We start from the raw sequence: 16,903 nt of genomic DNA on the forward strand, positions 1-16,903 counted from the left end.
GTTTTCCTCTCACTCCAGTCCAAAGCCTGACTCCCAGAAGTTGGGCTCTATCATTCTCAAAACCTCCCCAATGGCTTCCAATAACTCCTAGAATTAAATACTTATCATAGCTGTAAAGCCCTACATGATCTGGCCCTTGCTGACCTCCTCTTTCTGACCTCCTCTTCTTTAGGTTTCTCTGAAGGCTCACACAGTAAAGAATTTGCCTGCAATGCAGGAGACCCAGGCTCAATCCCTGAATTAGGAAGATCCCCCTGGAGAAGGGAATGGCAACCCACTCCAGTATTCTTGCCTGGAGAATTCCACGGACAGAGGCGCCTGGCGGTCTACAGTCAATGGGGTTGCAAAAAGTCAGATACAACTGAGCGACTAACACTTTCTACCTGTTGACTGGGTTCCAGCTATACTGTTCCTCAACCATAGTGAGTTCATCTCCACCTTAGAATCCCTACACTTGCTGTTTCCTCTGCTGGATTGCTGTCCCCCTCAGACATAGCACAATGATCCCTCTTACTTCTTCAGGTCTCAAAGATCCTGCTAGATACTATTCCTTGACCACCTTATTAAACCTCTATCTTCTTACCATGCTTAATTTTATTTATTGCATGTATCAGTATCTAAAATCATATTCTCTGTTCATTTGAGGATCTCTTTCACTAAAACATGGACTCCATTAGAGTGGGAACTTTGTCTTTCTTACAGCATTCATATTCTCAGTATAAAGAAGAATGCCAGATATAAAGTAGGTACTCAATAAGTAGAGAGTAGATAAATAAATGGATGAATGGATGACTAACTTGGTGAAACATTAAGAGAACCTAACTCCTTGGGTTTGTTTCCATGCTCATTGAGCAACCTTCTGATTATAACTTAACTTCCCAGAAAAATTTGATTATTGGAGAAACAACATTCTAATCATATTTGGACATTGGCTGATATTCTGGTTCTAATGCGTGTTTCTCCCCACTTTTTGTTAATGAGAGTTTGCTCCTAAAAGGGAGATGAACAGTTGTGTTTGGAGTCTTTACAGGTGACCCTTTATCTTGTTTTGCACCTTCTGTTGGAATAGCACTAAGGACCCCACCCTTGGACCATGGTAACCCTATCAAAACCCTATCTAGTTAAGGGTGCTATGTGAGGCCCTGTCAAGGGACAGCTCTGCTCCCTGTGTAATACTTGTAGGGCTTTTTTTTTTTTTTATCAACTTATAAAACTTTTGAGGAACCATCTATCAAGAGACACATATTGCCTATTTACCATTTACTTCCTCTCCGTACTCTCACATTACAACTTTGATGTACTTTTAAAATTTTTTTGAGGAATAGTGATCACAGAGGTTAAAGGTGAAGCTTTAGTTCCAGGCATATCTAGATTCAGATTGCTTTGTCATCTTGGAGATGTCGGTTGACCTTTGGGATCCTTGGTTTCCTTTTCTGTGTGATGAAAATATTAGTTGTGCCCATCTACTAGAGTTGTTGAGAGGATTAAGCTTGTAAAGATTTTGTCAGCACCAAGCTGCACTTACAAAGTAAGCACTCAATAAATGCCCGCTATTTGGAATGAGGAAGTCAAGAAACACCTGGAGTAATGGGCAAATTTGGCCTTGGAATACGGAATGAAGCAGGGCAAAGACTAATAGAGTTTTGCCAATAAAATGCACTGGTCATAGCAAACACCCTCTTCCAACAACACAAGAGAAGACTCTACACATGGACATCACCAGATGATCAACACTGAAATCAGATTGATTATATTCTTTGCAGCCAAAGATGGAGAAGCTCTATACAGTCAACAAAAACAAGACCAGGAGCTGACTGTGGCTCCTTAGATCATGAACTCCTTATTGCCAAATTCAGACTTAAATTGAAGAAAGTAGGGAAAACCACTAGACCATTCAGGTATGACCTAAATCAAATCCCTTATGATTATACACTGGAAGTGAGAAATAGATTTAAGGGCCTAGATCTGATAGATAGAGTGCCTGATGAACTATGGACGGAGGTTCATGACATTGTACAAGAGACAGGGATTAAGACCATCCCCATGGAAAAGAAATGCAAAAAAGCAAAATGGCTGTCTGGGAAGGCCTTACAAATAGCTGTGAAAAGAAGAGAAGCAAAAAGCAAAGGAGAAAAGGAAAGATACAAGCATCTGAATGCAGAGTTCCAAAGAATAGCAAGAAGAGATAAGAAAACCTTCCTCAGCGATCAATGCAAAGAAATAGAGGAAAACAACAGAATGGGAAAGACTAGAGATCTCTTCAAGAAAATTAGAGATACCAAGGGAACATTTCATGCAAAGATGGGCTCAATAAAGGACAGAAATGGTATGGACCTAACAGAAGCAGAAGATATCAAGAAGAGGTGGCAAGAATACACAGAAGAACTGTACAAAAAAGATCTTCATAACCCAGATAATCACGATGGTGTGATCACTGACCTAGAGCCAGACATCCTGGAATGTGAAGTCAAGTGGGCCTTAGAAAGCATCACTACAAACAAAGCTAGTGGAGGTGATGGAATTCCAGTGGAGCTATTTCAAATCCTGAAAGATGATGCTGTGAAAGTGCTACACTCAATATGCCAGCAAATTTGGAAACTCAGCAGTGGCCACAGGACTGGAAAAGGTCAGTTTTCCTTCCAATCCCAAAGAAAGGCAATACCAAAGAATGCTCAAACTACCACACAATTGCACTCATCTCACATGCTAGTAAAGTAATGCTCAAAATTCTCCAAGCCAGGCTTCAGCAATATGTGAACCGTGAACTTCCTGATGTTCAAGCTGGTTTTAGAAAAGGCAGAGGAACCAGAGATCAAATTGCCAACATCCGCTGGATCATAGAAAAAGCAAGAGAGTTCCAGAAAAACATCTATTTCTGCTTTATTGACTATGCCAAAGCCTTTGACTGTGTGGATCACAATAAACTGTGGAAAATTCTGAAAGAGATGGGAATACCAGAGCGCCTGACCTGCCTCTTGAGAAACGTATAAGCAGGTCAGGAAGCAACAGTTAGAACTGGACATGGAACAACAGACTGGCTCCAAATAGGAAAAGGAGTATGTCAAGGCTGTATATTCTCACCCTGCTTATTTAACTTCTATGCAGAGTACATCATGAGAAATGCTGGAGTGGAAGAAATACAAGCTGGAATCAAGATTGCCGGGAGAAATATCAATCACCTCAGATATGCAGATGACACCACCCTTATGGCAGAAAGTGAAGAGGAACTCAAAAGCCTCTTGATGAAAGTGAAAGTGGAAAGTGAAAAAGTTGGCTTAAAGCTCAACATTCAGAAAACGAAGATCATGGCATCTGGTCCCATCACTTCATGGGAAATAGATGGGGAAACAGTGGAAACAGTGTCAGACTTTATTTTTTTGGGCTCCAAAATCATTGCAGATGGTGACTGCAGCCATGGAATTAAGACACTTACTCCTTGGAAGGAAAGTTATGACCAACCTAGATAGTATATTCAAAAGCAAAGACATCACTTTGGCAACAAAGGTCCATCTAGTCAAGGCTATGGTTTTTCCAGTAGTCATGTATGGATGTGAGAGTTGGACTGTGAAGAAGGCTGAGTGCCGAAGAACTGATGCTTTTGAACTGTGGTGTTGGAGAAGACTCTTGAGAGTCCCTTGGACTGCAAGGAGATCCAACCAGTCTATTCTGAAGGAGATCAGCCCTGGGATTTCTTTGGAAGGAATGATGCTGAAGCTGAAACTCCAATACTTTGGCCACCTCATGCGAAGAGCTGACTCATTGGAAAAGACTCTGATGCTGGGAGGGATTGAGGGCAGGAGGAGAAGCGGACGACAGAGGATGAGATGGCTGGATGGCATCACTGACTCGATGGACGTGAGTCTGGTTGAACTCCGGGAGTTTGTGATGGACAGGGAGGCCTGGCGTGCTGCGATTCATGGGGTCGCAAAGAGTCGGACACGATTGAGCGACTGAACTGAACTGAACTGAATAATTTTTCCAGGGGAGTTGAAAATACTTCTAATTATACTAGCATTGAGCCTTCCAGGTAGCTCAAACCGTAAAGAATCTGCCTGCAATGCGGGAGATCTGGATTCAATCCCTGAGTCCAATCCCTGGATCAGGAAGATCCCCTGGAGAAGGGCATGGCATCCCACTCCAGCATTCTTGCCTGGAGAATCCCATGGATAGAGGAGCCTGGTGGGCCACAATCCATGGGGTTGCAAAGAGTCGGACACCACACTCAGTAACACACACATACTAACATTATTAACAGTATAATAGAGGAATGTGAACTTTTTCTTTTAAAAATGTTTATTTTTTGATAAATGTTTTGAGTGTTCGTGTTATACTCTACTAAAGAGGAGTTGGGCTGATTGTCTAACCCCAACAAGGCAGAAATAATGGCAAATAGTGTCAAAACTTAACTAGAATGCTACCCAAAGTGATCTTATATCCAGCTCTTTTATGGAAGGCATGGATAGAAGAGACAGGTTACTCCTCTCACCTCTTGGAGGATGTTAATCAGAGTTAAAACAAAGCAAAACAAAGTTTTATTTTACTGCCTGCATCCCAACCCCCGCCCCACAGCAGGTTCTTTTTCTTCTGTTCATTTTTGTCTTTGCCTTTCATTTGGGAGCTTTCCTTAAGGGTCTGGTGAGACTGGCTCTGCATTCAGACATTTTCATTAATAAGAATAAGGCACTGAAAAGCAGATTGTTAGCGCTGCTGTGATGGAGGAATTTGTGGACAGGGGGCCTTCCTTGATGGCTCAGAGGGTAGAGGATCTGCCTGCAAGACCGGAGACACTGGAGACACTAGTTCGATCCCTGAGTCAGGAAGATCCCCTGGAGAAAGAAACGGCAACCCACTCTAGTATTCTTGCCTAGAGGAATACTAGGGCAGAGGAGCCTTGCAGGCTACGGTCTTCGGAGTCGCAAAGAGTCGGACACGGCTGAACAACTAAGCATGGACCTCCCCTCAGCGATGAGGCACGGAGACAACTTTTGTGACAACAACTTCTCTGGTGTCTTGACTGGGAGAGATAAGCATGGCTCCTGGAGTTTTAGGACCTGGAACAGGCTATAGGGGTGGAAGTAGGAGGTCTCACTGTTTATTGCGCCTAAATCTGATTCGTCCTTTATTTTCATGTTGGTCCCTCGTCCTTGTGCTCTCCTGTGCCTGGATTCCTCTAGTCTGGGCCTGTCTGGTTCAGTTGCCACAGAGAATAAACCTGCCATTTGCTCAACGTGAGACAAGGGTGAGTTGTTGTGTTGCTTCATGGGGTAGGATAGGGTTCCAGGGATGTTTCTCAGCCAGTTCTCCTGCTGATAGTGCATCTCTGCCTCTTTCAATGCCTTCAATTCCTCAGCCCTTCCTGAGCTCCATGGAGAGACTCAGCCTGTTTCAGTTTGGGGTCAGGCATTTTGATTTCACATTTCTCTTCTCTTTTAAGCCAGTTTCTACTTCTTCATCTGCTTTCTGTCTCCACAAATTTGTTAACGAAGTTTAACATTTCTTGTCTGCTGTAGCATCTTTCTAGCTGTCCTTGTGCTTGTGAATTAGATCTTTGAAAAATTTCCCTTTGCTGTCATTTTCAGCAGATTTCAGAAAAGAGAAAAATATGTCTAAAAGTTAAACTAGAATTTTGTATTCTACTTTTAAAAAGTAACTACTAGATGTTACACTGGACATGGTTTCATTTTTAATTTTGAGTAAGAGAGAGACTATTTTAATGTATGCAATTTTGAGTCAGTAGGTTAGCAACCTGGAATTAAATATTTTAAAAATTAAATGTAGGTTTAATTCCAGTGACATTTTAGGAGTCTGTGTTATGATTTTGCTATAGACCATGGGATAGTACATGAGATTGATGCCAATAAACTGCCATATAATTTTCCATGTTTTGTATGTCATGAAAATTCTTCATAAGATTAATTTACAAATGGATCAGCAGCTTTCATAGAACACAGACATTCTGTTCAGAAAGATTTATATTTTTAAACACAGATTGCTATAGCAAAATTTATAGATTAAATATATATGCATATCTTTGAAAATGAATCATCCCTTGAGACAGAAAATGGGAAGGTCTTTTTCTAACTTTTAATTTCTGCACCAGAAATTTTGGGGTCATAATATCCAAGCATCCAAAGAATTCCACCAAACCATGGGGACTTTCTGCTACAAAGTTATTCATAAATTTTAAAGCAATAAAATGTATCCTTATGCAGGCTTCTCTTGGGGCTCTGAAATTACATGTATGCTGGACTGGCTCCTTTCCCCCACCTTCTGCATTTTCAGTTCAGTTTTCAACTTCATTGCTCAGCCATTACTTTTGTTTTGTCCTTTCCTTAGTGTTCACTGTTGTTCCTGCTTTAAGAGTCACTAGATTGGCAGTTTGTCAAAAGACCAATGTGTGATTCCGTGTGTTATGCTTTTCCTAGCACTTCTGTTGGGGCAGATTTAAAGAATTCTAAAAATGAGGGCTGTCTCTTCTCTAGCTGGCTTGAAGTAGAAGGGGTAATTTGGATTTGCTTTGCTTATGCTGGTAATGATTGTACAGTCAGAGAAATGAATTGTAAGGCATGAGAGCTCTGCCTGCATTTCACAAGACTTGTATTGCCTATGGGGGTAAACATATCTCATGGTCCCTAAGGACTGAACAGAAGGAAAGCTTTCTAATCTTGGAATTGGATTTTTCTGTGAGGATATGTATTCACATAAATCAGAAAGAAAAACCATTAGGGAATTTTATCATGAAGTATATATAAACTGATAAGACATCTAGAAAATCAAAACAAGGAATATTTCAATAATAGCTGTGGATATGCTATTAATTTGTGTCCCTTACCACCTTTCCCATTTTCCCATTAATGCTTTTTTTTTTCTATGCCAGTTAGCAATGTGTGTGCATGAGTGCTAGGTCGCTTCAGTCATGTCTGACTCTTTGTGACCCCATGGCTGTAGTCTGCCAGGCTCCTCTCTCCATGAGATTCTCCAGGCAAGAATACTGGAGTGGGTTTCCATGCCCTCCTCTAGGAGATCTTCCCGACCCAGGAATCAAATCCATATCTCTTACATTTCCTCCATTGACAGGCGGGTTCTTATAGCATCACCTGGGAAGACCCCAGTTAGCAATATTTTTACTCAAATAATTTGTGTTCCTTCCTCAGAAGGATTTCCCAATACTATGTGAAGGGCAAATTTACATTTTTACAAATGGAATTTGGGTTGCTGAGAAAAGAGGATGTCATCACATTGCTGTTTTGATAATTTACCATGATTCTAGTATCTTGTTAGGTTCAAAGGATTATTTCTTATAAAGTATCACACATTTTTCCCCCCATCTACTCTCCTCAAGATCTAAGTAGATGGAAGTACCTATACACAAATACAACAGTATATATTATATACTGTAATATATATATTACTATTGTTTATATACATACACATCATTGAATTGTGTCTATAGAATTTTATTTTATAGGAAACTCTAATACTCTGTGTAACAGAGAAGGAGGAAGGCTCTATGACTAAAGAAATAAGGTGAAAGTATCTGTAAGTCATACAGGTCAATTTTAGCTGGAGAATGTACTTCTTATAGTAGTTGAGCTAATGGAAATCTTTCAATTTAAAAGAAAGGAGGATTGTGAGCAGATGACTCAAGGCAGTATTACAGAAGTCATGGCGATGGACAGGGCTATGAAAGAAGTGATCATCCCTGGTAGGGCGATTAGCTGAAGATGAGAGAGTTCAATTTCTTTGTAGAGAAGTTGTGCCACTTTAGATCTGGGGCTTGGAGAGGAAGGCAAGCAAACCAGATTTTGATTGGCTTGGCAAAATGAACTTATTGAAAGTATACTGGAATAGTTCTCAAAAAAAAAAAACAAAAAAACAAAAACTAAACTACCCATTCTAGTGATTGGAAAACAGCTTGTCTATGGAACAGAAACGTCAGACACTCTGCTTGCCTCTTGTTTTGTGAACATTTCTTTTGTGAGGAACATGACTGCCTGATATGACCAAGGTTTACATTTTATCCTTTCAAGCATTTGGGACCAACTCTACATCCTTTTTTTTTTTTTTTTTGCTGTTTAAAACCTAAATTCCTGGGGATGTGACTTATTGGGCTTGACTGAGTGAGGAGCCCAACTTGGACCACGAATGATTAACTGTGGCTAGAATGAAGGGTCATTTTGCAATATGGTGTCCCTGCGCTGGCTGCATAATAGTAGGAGGGGAAAACAGAGAAGGAAGTGCAGTTTCTATGATAAGCAGATGGGCTAAGGAAACTGTTTCTGAGTTCTCCACTGGAAAAGTACATCTCCAAATCATTTGATTCATGAGATTTAACTGGAAGAGATGATCTGATGCTCAGGTACAAAAATCCCACCAAGTTATCAACATATTCTGGTAAAATAGCAGTACTTAAAGGTTTACCAAGGTTTATTTTAACTACTTATATATAAAAAGAATAGTTAATTCATATTGATTTTATAATTTTCTCTAGTAAATTTTTCACTTGGAATTGCAGCTGGAAGACATTGATAAACCTAATGCAGTCCTCTCATTTTATAGAGGAAAATAAATTACTTGACCAAGGTCACATGGTAAATAAGTAAAAACATCTAGGCTGAAATCCAAGTGTTACTTCTTACCTAGTGCTGATATTTTGATCTTATTTGCTTAGAAATAAACCCACTCCAGTACTCTTGCCTGGAAAATCCCATGGATGGAGGAGCCTGGTAGGCTGCAGTCCATGGGGTCACGAAGAGTCAGACACGACTGAGTGACTTCACTTTCACTTTTCACTTTGATGCATTGGAGAAGGAAATGGCAACCCACTCCAGTGTTCTTGCCTGGAGAATCCCAGGGACGGGGGAGCCTGGTGGGCTTCCGTCTATGGGGTCACACAGAGTCAGACACGACTGAAGCGACTTAGCAGCAGTAGCAGCAGCAGCAGCTTAGAAATAGCTTGTATTTTGCTAAAAAATTTTAAAGATGATGGGTTCTTATTTGAACAATCTCTGAATAAAACTATATATAAGTCCCTGGTCTCACTGTGTTCTGTGGCTGCAAGACTTAACAGTAGTTCAGAACTTTAGCTCGGAAATTGAGAAACATCAGTTCCACACAGTGCTTTCTCCTGAACTAAAGACAACTGCTACCCCGAGGTGATTTGCAAATAGATCCACAGGAAAACCAGGATTTAGGGAGCAGATTTGGAGTCCATCAGCTCTAAGATAGTTCTGTAATGTTGCTGCTGCTAAGTCGCTTCAGTCATGTCCGACTCTGTGCGACCCCACAGACGGCAGCCCACCAGGCTCCCCCATCCCTGGGATTCTCCAGGCAAGAATACTGGAGTGGGTTGCCATTTCCTTCTCCAATGCAGGGTATAACACAATTTAATATGGCAATGATGATCTGATCAGTAAGGATTTCAAAGCAGAAATACTAGTAAGGGTCCCATGCATAAGGACAGATGTAAACATGTAAATGAATAAACAAGACAATTCCTGATAAGCATAACTGTCATGAAGAGAATAAAATAGGGGATGTGATAAAGAGTGATGGGAGACTACTGAAGATTAGGGAATCAGGGAAATTCTGAATTAATGAGTGATTCAATGAAAGGAAAATTATCAAGTAAAAACATATATCAATAACTTTAATAACAAAATAAAAAAACCATAGTCATATCAATAAGAGCTCCAAGTGACATTTGATAAAATTCAATATCCAGTGTTTTTTTTTAATTTATTTTTAATTGGAGGATAATTGCTTTACAATGTTGTGTTGGTTTCTGCCATACAACAACATGAATCAGCCATAAGTATACATATGTCTCCCCGTTCTTGAACCTCCCTCCCACCCGCTACCGCATCCTACCCCTGTATGTTGTCACAGAACTCCTTGTATTATACAGTTTCCCATTAGCTGTTCTACATATGGTAATGTATATGTTTCAATGCTACTCTCTCAGTTTGTCCCACTCTCTCCTTCCCTCACTGTGTCTACAAGTCTGTTCTCTATGTCTGAGTCTCTATTCAGTTCAGTCACTCAGTCGTGTCCAACTCTTTGCGACCCCACAGACTGCAGCACGCCAGGCCTCCCTGTCCATCACCAACTCACGGAGTTTACCCAAACTCAAGTCCATTGAGTCAGTGATGCCATCCAGACATCTCATCCTCTGTTGTCCCCTTCTCCTCCTGCCTTTAATCTTTCCCAGCATCAGGGTCTTTTCAAATGAATCCGTTCTTCGAATCAGGTGGCCAAGTACTGAAGTTTCAGTTTCAGCATCAGAGCATCAGTCCTTCCAATGAATATTCAGAACTGATTTCCTTTAGAATGGACTGGTTGGATCTCCTTGCAGTCCAAGGGACTCTCAAGAGTCTTTTCCAAACCACAGTTTGAAATCATCAATTCTTTGGTGCTCAGCTTTCTTTATAGTCCAACACTCACATCCATACATGACCACTGGAGAAACTATATCTTTGACTAGACGGACCTTTCTTGGCAAAGTAATGTTTCTGCTTTTTAATATGCTTTCTAGGTTGGTCATAACTTTTCTTCCAAGGAGCAAGCATCTTTTAATTGCATGGCTGCAGTCACCATCTGCAATGATTTTAGGGCCCAAGAAAATAAAGTCTCTCACTGTTTCCATTGTTTCCCACCTATTTGCCAGGAAGTGATGGGACCAGACACCATGACCTTAGTTTTGTGAATGTTGAGTTTTAAGCCAACTTTTTCACTCTCCTCTTTCACCTTCATCAAGAGGCTTTTTATTTCTTCTTTGCTTTCTGCCATAAGAGTGGTGACATCTGCATATCTGAGGTTATTGACATTTTCCCCGGCAATCTTGATTCCAGCTTGTACTTCTTCCAGCCCAGGGTTTCTCATGATGTACTTTGCATAGAAGTTAAACTAAGTAGGGTGACAATATACAGCCTTGACATACTCCTTTTCCTATTTGGAACCAGTCTGTAGTTCCATGTCCAGTTCTAACGTTGCTTCTTGACCTGCATGCAGATTTCTCAGGAGGCAGGTCAGGTGGTCTGGTATTCCCATCTCTTTAAGAATTTTCCACAGTTTGTTGTGACAAACACAGTCAAAGGCTTTGGTGTAGACAATAAAGCAGAAGTAGATATTTTCTGGAACTCTCTTGCTTTTTCTATGATCCAATGGATGTTGGCAATTTGATCTCTGGTTTCCCTGCCTTTTCTAAATCCAGCTTGAACATCTGGAAGAGCCTCTATTACTGCCCTGCAAATGGGTTTATCAGTATCATCTTTCTAGAGTCTATATAAATGCATTAATATACGATGTTTTTCTCTTTCTGACTTATTTCACTCTGTATAACAGGCTGTAGTTTCATCTACCTCACTAAAACTGACTCAAATGCATTCTTTTTTATGGCTGAGTAATATTGTACATATGTGCCACAACTGCTTTCTCTATTCATCTGTTGATGGACATCTAGTTTGTTTCCATGCCCTAGCTATTGTAAATAGTGCTGCAATGAACATTGGGGTACATGTGTCTTTTTCAATTATGATTTTCTCAGGGAACATGCCCAGCAGTGGGATTGCCAGGTCATATGGTAGTTTTAAGTTTTTCCTAGTTTTTTAAGGCATTTCCATATTGTTCTCTTTAATGACTGTGTCAATTTACATTCCCACCAACAGTGCAAGAGGGTTCCTTTTCCTCCACACCCTCTCCACCTCTCCAGCATTTATTGTTTGTAGATTTGTTGATGATGGTCATTCTGACTGGTGTGAAATGATACCTCATCGTAATTTTGATGTGTATTTCTCTAATAATGAGCAATGTTGAGCATCTTTATTTGTATTTGTTGGCCATCTGTATTCAACATCCAGTCTTAAAAGTGAGATCAAAGTTCCTCTTTCTTGATATAAAAAAAGGGAAGACTAAGAACTTAAAATTAAAAGTTGATTTTGTAAATGGTAGAGTAAATACTCGAAACATTTTCCTTAAAAAAAGAAAATGAAGAAAACAAAGGTGCTTTTTTCACTATTATTTTCCGATATAATGCTAGAAATAGTTTTTATCACAGTAGCATCTCCAGAAGGAATGAAAACTAATTACTGGGGGAGGGGAGGAAACAAAAACGCTCTTTCAAGAAATAGAAGACCCTAATCAAGCCATTTCCACCCTCCACAAAACTATTTAAGACCTTAAAAGCATTCAGTGAAATGGGAAAGCACACAATAAATATATAAATATGTATATCTTTCCTAAATATTATTAAAAACAATGAGGAAAGGTAACCAAAAAGAGATCTTATTCACAATATCAGTGAATTATAAAATATGTGGAAGTTAATGTGGACTGTTAAAGGAACATAAAATAAGCTAGAAAAAAACCTTAATGAAACAATTCAGAAAACCAAATGAAGGCAGACACACGCATGATTATGGATAGCAGAAATGATATTTCCTGAATAAATGTACTGATTTAACACATGCCATTAAAAACCAAAGGGTACTTTATGTTGTTGTCTAGTCACTAAGTCTTATCTGACTCTTTCGCGGCCCCATGGACTGTAGCCATGGACTAAAAACCCCATGGGATTTCCCAGGCAAGAATACTGCAGTGGGTTGCCATTTCATTCTCCAGGGGATCTTCCTGACCCAGGGATAGAACTCATGTCTCCTGCTTGGCAAGCAAATTGTTTATCACTGAGCCACCAGGGAAGCAAAGTGTACTTTATAGAACTCAATAAAGTGATTCCAAAACTGTTTTGGAAAAACAAATCAGCAGAATTAGCAAATATTACACTGTGGAGGGAAAAAGAACAATGAAGAGGAACTATCTTTGCTAGGTGCTAGAATTTTTAAGGAAATGAATGGAAATGACATGGCATTAGTTCAAAAATGGAGGAAAGGGTAATGGGAAGGAATAGGAGCCCTCATTTGTGTATAATGTAATTTTAATATATGAACTCAGTCTACCCAAATGATGGAGAGAGGAGTCATGATTTAAGAACTAGCAAGAAAACTACTACCCACTCCAGTATTCTTGTCTGGAGAATTCCACGGACAGAGGAGCCTGGCGGGCTACAGTCCATGGGGTTGCAAAGAGTTGGATGCGACTGAGCAGCTAACATTTCTACATATTAATATGAAGAGAAGTCAACTTGGACCTTCACCTCGCTCTACATTTTTATCCCTTCTGCAGAAAAAACTGCCCTTTATGACTTTACTGTTTTTGAAAGCTGGCATTAAATCACTTAAAAGTTTCCAGCTGTTTGCTTCTTATAGGGGTGGAGTCATCAATTCATCTTTGGAAAAGACTTCCTTTGTTTTCGGAAAGTCACTAGAATGGCTCTTTTTAATTACACAGATGTAGAACAAGTATTCACTTGTTACTTTTGGAGGAAATGGAAGTCTCCCATAAGCTGACAACTTTAGGTTTGTTGGCGGGCATATGTCCTTTCAGAATCAGAGGGGAAAAATATATCTGTATCTTCATCTGTTTGGGCTGCTGTCGCAAAATGCCAGACTGAGTAGCTTGTAAACAATAGAAACTTATTTCTCACAGTTCTAGAGGCTGGAAGTCTGAGACTGTGAGCCAACATGATCTGGGGAGGCCTTCCTCTGTGTGGCGGACGTTTCACTGTATCTTCATATGGTAGAAAGGGCTGAGGCTATTGCTAGAATTTCAATAAGGCACTGATTCCATTCATGAGGGCTCCTTATTCATAATTTAAGCACTTTCCTAAGCCCCCTACCTCCTCATATCATCACATTAGGTATTAGGATTTCCACACACAAATTCTGGGGGAATTCAAATATTCAAACTATAACACCCTGGAATCTGGATTTAGGCTGAACTGTCCTTGCAAAGTGGGGCTTCCTAGGTGGTTCAGTGGCAAAGAATCTGCCTGCCAACGAAGGAGACTCAGGAGACGGGGGTTTGATCCCTGAGTGGGGAAGAGCCCCTGCAGAAGGAGATGGCAACCCACTCCAGCATTCTTGCCTGGAGAATTCCATGGACAGAGGAGCCTAGCAGGCTACAGTCCATGGGGTCACAAAGAGTCGGACACGACTGAAGTGACACCACACGCGTACGCAATGTCACTGAAGTGTGCCAAGAGGATTGTGTCGACCTGATTTCTTTATGCTGAAGATTTAAAGTGTGAAGGGGAAGTCAGTAGAACTGGGCTCGGCACACTAGTATTAGGATTGGACCATTTTTTACTGCCTTTCACATAGTGTTATTTAAGACAAAATAACTCAGACCTGAGTAAAGCACTGCTGACCTTTAACATAGCCTTGTTTGAGCCATGGAGCCAAATTGTACTCTCTGGGTGGGTGTTTCTACTGTCAGTGTTTTAACTCAATCTTCGTAACAGCCATATGAGACAGGATGTGGATTTGAAGAGGAAAGTCGCCATCTCTCTTTCTTCTATATGTGCACACACACACACACATGACGTGTATGTACACATATACAAGCACATATATATTCACAATCCCATTCATACTTCCACCACAGGGGTTCATAGGGCCAGTATTCCAGAGTGTGGAGATGCCTGAGATTTTCTCTTAGTGGGAATGAGTGGCCATTGCTGTACTGAGTGTTCTTATAGTAACTCCGTCTAGCAGTAGTACTCTATATTATTATTGTTTCATTCTTGAACCTTCAGTGTATTTTGTTAATTTTTAAATTATTTTCTTAGTGCCTTGGAGAATTAAGGAAGGTATCTGTGTCCATGCTAGGAGAGAAACCGGTTGGACAGAGTGGTGTTCTGGAGAAACTGGTTATAGACAGTATGAGTGACTTGCTAGACTCCAACAGTGATGCTACATGATCAGGACAACTGATGTGTAATAGGGGGATGTGTAATAGGTCTGTGGGAGGGAAATGCCAAGAAAGAATGGGTTTCTTAACAGCTTGTGGAATGCAGCTTCATAGTTTTCTTAATTTGGCTATTAAAGAAAATATGATCTTATTATGTTTTGTGTGGTCTGTGGACTACTGAGGCCAATTCAGTTGTTCCTTTACTTATTCGTCCATTCCATAAATATTTATTGGTTTGCCTACTATGTTCTGGGCTGGGCATATAGATCCAATGATGGCTAAGAGTCTCTGTTCTTTAGGAGAACACTTCTTGAAGTTAAGTATTAATAAATCAAATTGTAAGAAAATAAGAAGGAAAACAAGAGCATCAAAAGAAAAATGAAAAAAGATGGGTATATATTACTATATAAACATTTTAAGTATCTATAAAATGAAAATTAATAAAGGAAGCTAAAAAAGAAAACAGACTTAGAGAATTACTTGTACTAAATATATGTGAGCTAATGGAATTTTAAATACATCAGTTTTCAGTGGAAGCTAAAGCCTAACACCAAATCCCTAAAGAACAAAAGGATACTAATAGCATTCGAATAAGAGGAAACTTTAAAAAATACCTTCATTAGCAATTAAATAAACTTGCATTAAAACAACAATAAGCTAATATCTCACAGTTAATGAATTTAAAAGTATGCATAAGAAAAATCATAAAACTTTAAAAGAGGCTATGGAAAAATAAGCAACCAGACATTGTCCTTGTTGCTATAAATTAATTTTTAAATCTTAAATTCTTAATTTAATTCTTAAAAAGATGCTTAGCATTAAACACTGAGAGCATAAAAATACAAACGCTCTTTTACAAATGAAGATTCAGCTTAAGGCAAAATTTCACCTTTAATAGTGATCGCCACCTAGAATGCTTACTCCATGCCAGGCACTTTTCTAAGTGCTTGACATATTTAATTTTTGTTGCATCCATATGAAGTAGGTAGTTTTATTATCTCCATTTTACAGATGAGGAAACTGAGGGACATCAAGATTAAGTAAATTGCTTAAGATTATTGATATTTGAAGCTCCTGGGACTGGACTTATAATCACTACCTCATGAAAGAAAAGAAGTTTGTATACAATGATACTTGCAGCATTATCATTTATAATGTAAAGAAAACTGGGAGAAAACATGTTCAACCAGGGGAATGGTTAAATATAGTACATTCATTCAATAGATAATTATTCAACCAGAGGCGTTCAGGACTTTTCTTGGTACAGGACATCAATTTCACAAATTGACGTGACAAATACTTGTCACATCTTGCAAAAGGACAGGTACTTTTGCAAGCCTTCTGTGTCTCTATTTCTTTGAGCCATTCATAAATTTCAGGAGGTTCTACGCCAATTGGACACTATTATTTTCTGTTGCAGCAGCCCATGGATGCATCTATCATGTCACTAGATGGACCTGAATGTGGTGAGAGTGAAATTCTCTGGGAGTGTAAATTGCCATCTCCCCTGGATACTTTAGTCACATTTAATGAACTCATACATTTCTTTGACTTCATGTTCCCACCCCTGTTACCTCACCCAAATAAAGCTTTTTTTTTTTTTAACCATAAATACATTGATGTAGTAACAACACATTTCTTGCCTTAGAGGGCTGTGAAGATCTAAACAGGGTTTTGTGTTGCAAATGTTAGTAAAAGAGTTTCAAAATATTTAATTTTATTTACACAGAAGCAAAACAAGAAACAAGAGAAAAAAGAAAAACAAATTATGTTTTTTAACATCTCTTCATATTTTTCCTATTAATTACAAAAAGAATACATCCCATTTATTAGAAACCTACCACATGCCAGGTGCCAGGAGCTATGCTAACCACTCTACACAATTTATTGCTTTTAATCCTCTCAATAGCCATAAAGTGGGTTTTATTTAGTATTATCATGTCACAAATGAGAACCCAGAAGCTTGAAGAAGTTGAGTAACTTGCCCCAGGTCACACAACTCGTAAATGGAAGAGCCAGGACTTAAACTCAGGTTTGTCTGAATCTAGAAATCAAGCAATGAATCATACTGATACTCTCTTTACTTCCTCTTCTTTTC

Source organism: Bubalus kerabau, chromosome 18 (genome assembly GCF_029407905.1).
Source record: "Bubalus kerabau isolate K-KA32 ecotype Philippines breed swamp buffalo chromosome 18, PCC_UOA_SB_1v2, whole genome shotgun sequence".
In the NCBI taxonomy this organism is placed as follows: domain Eukaryota; kingdom Metazoa; phylum Chordata; class Mammalia; order Artiodactyla; family Bovidae; genus Bubalus; species Bubalus kerabau.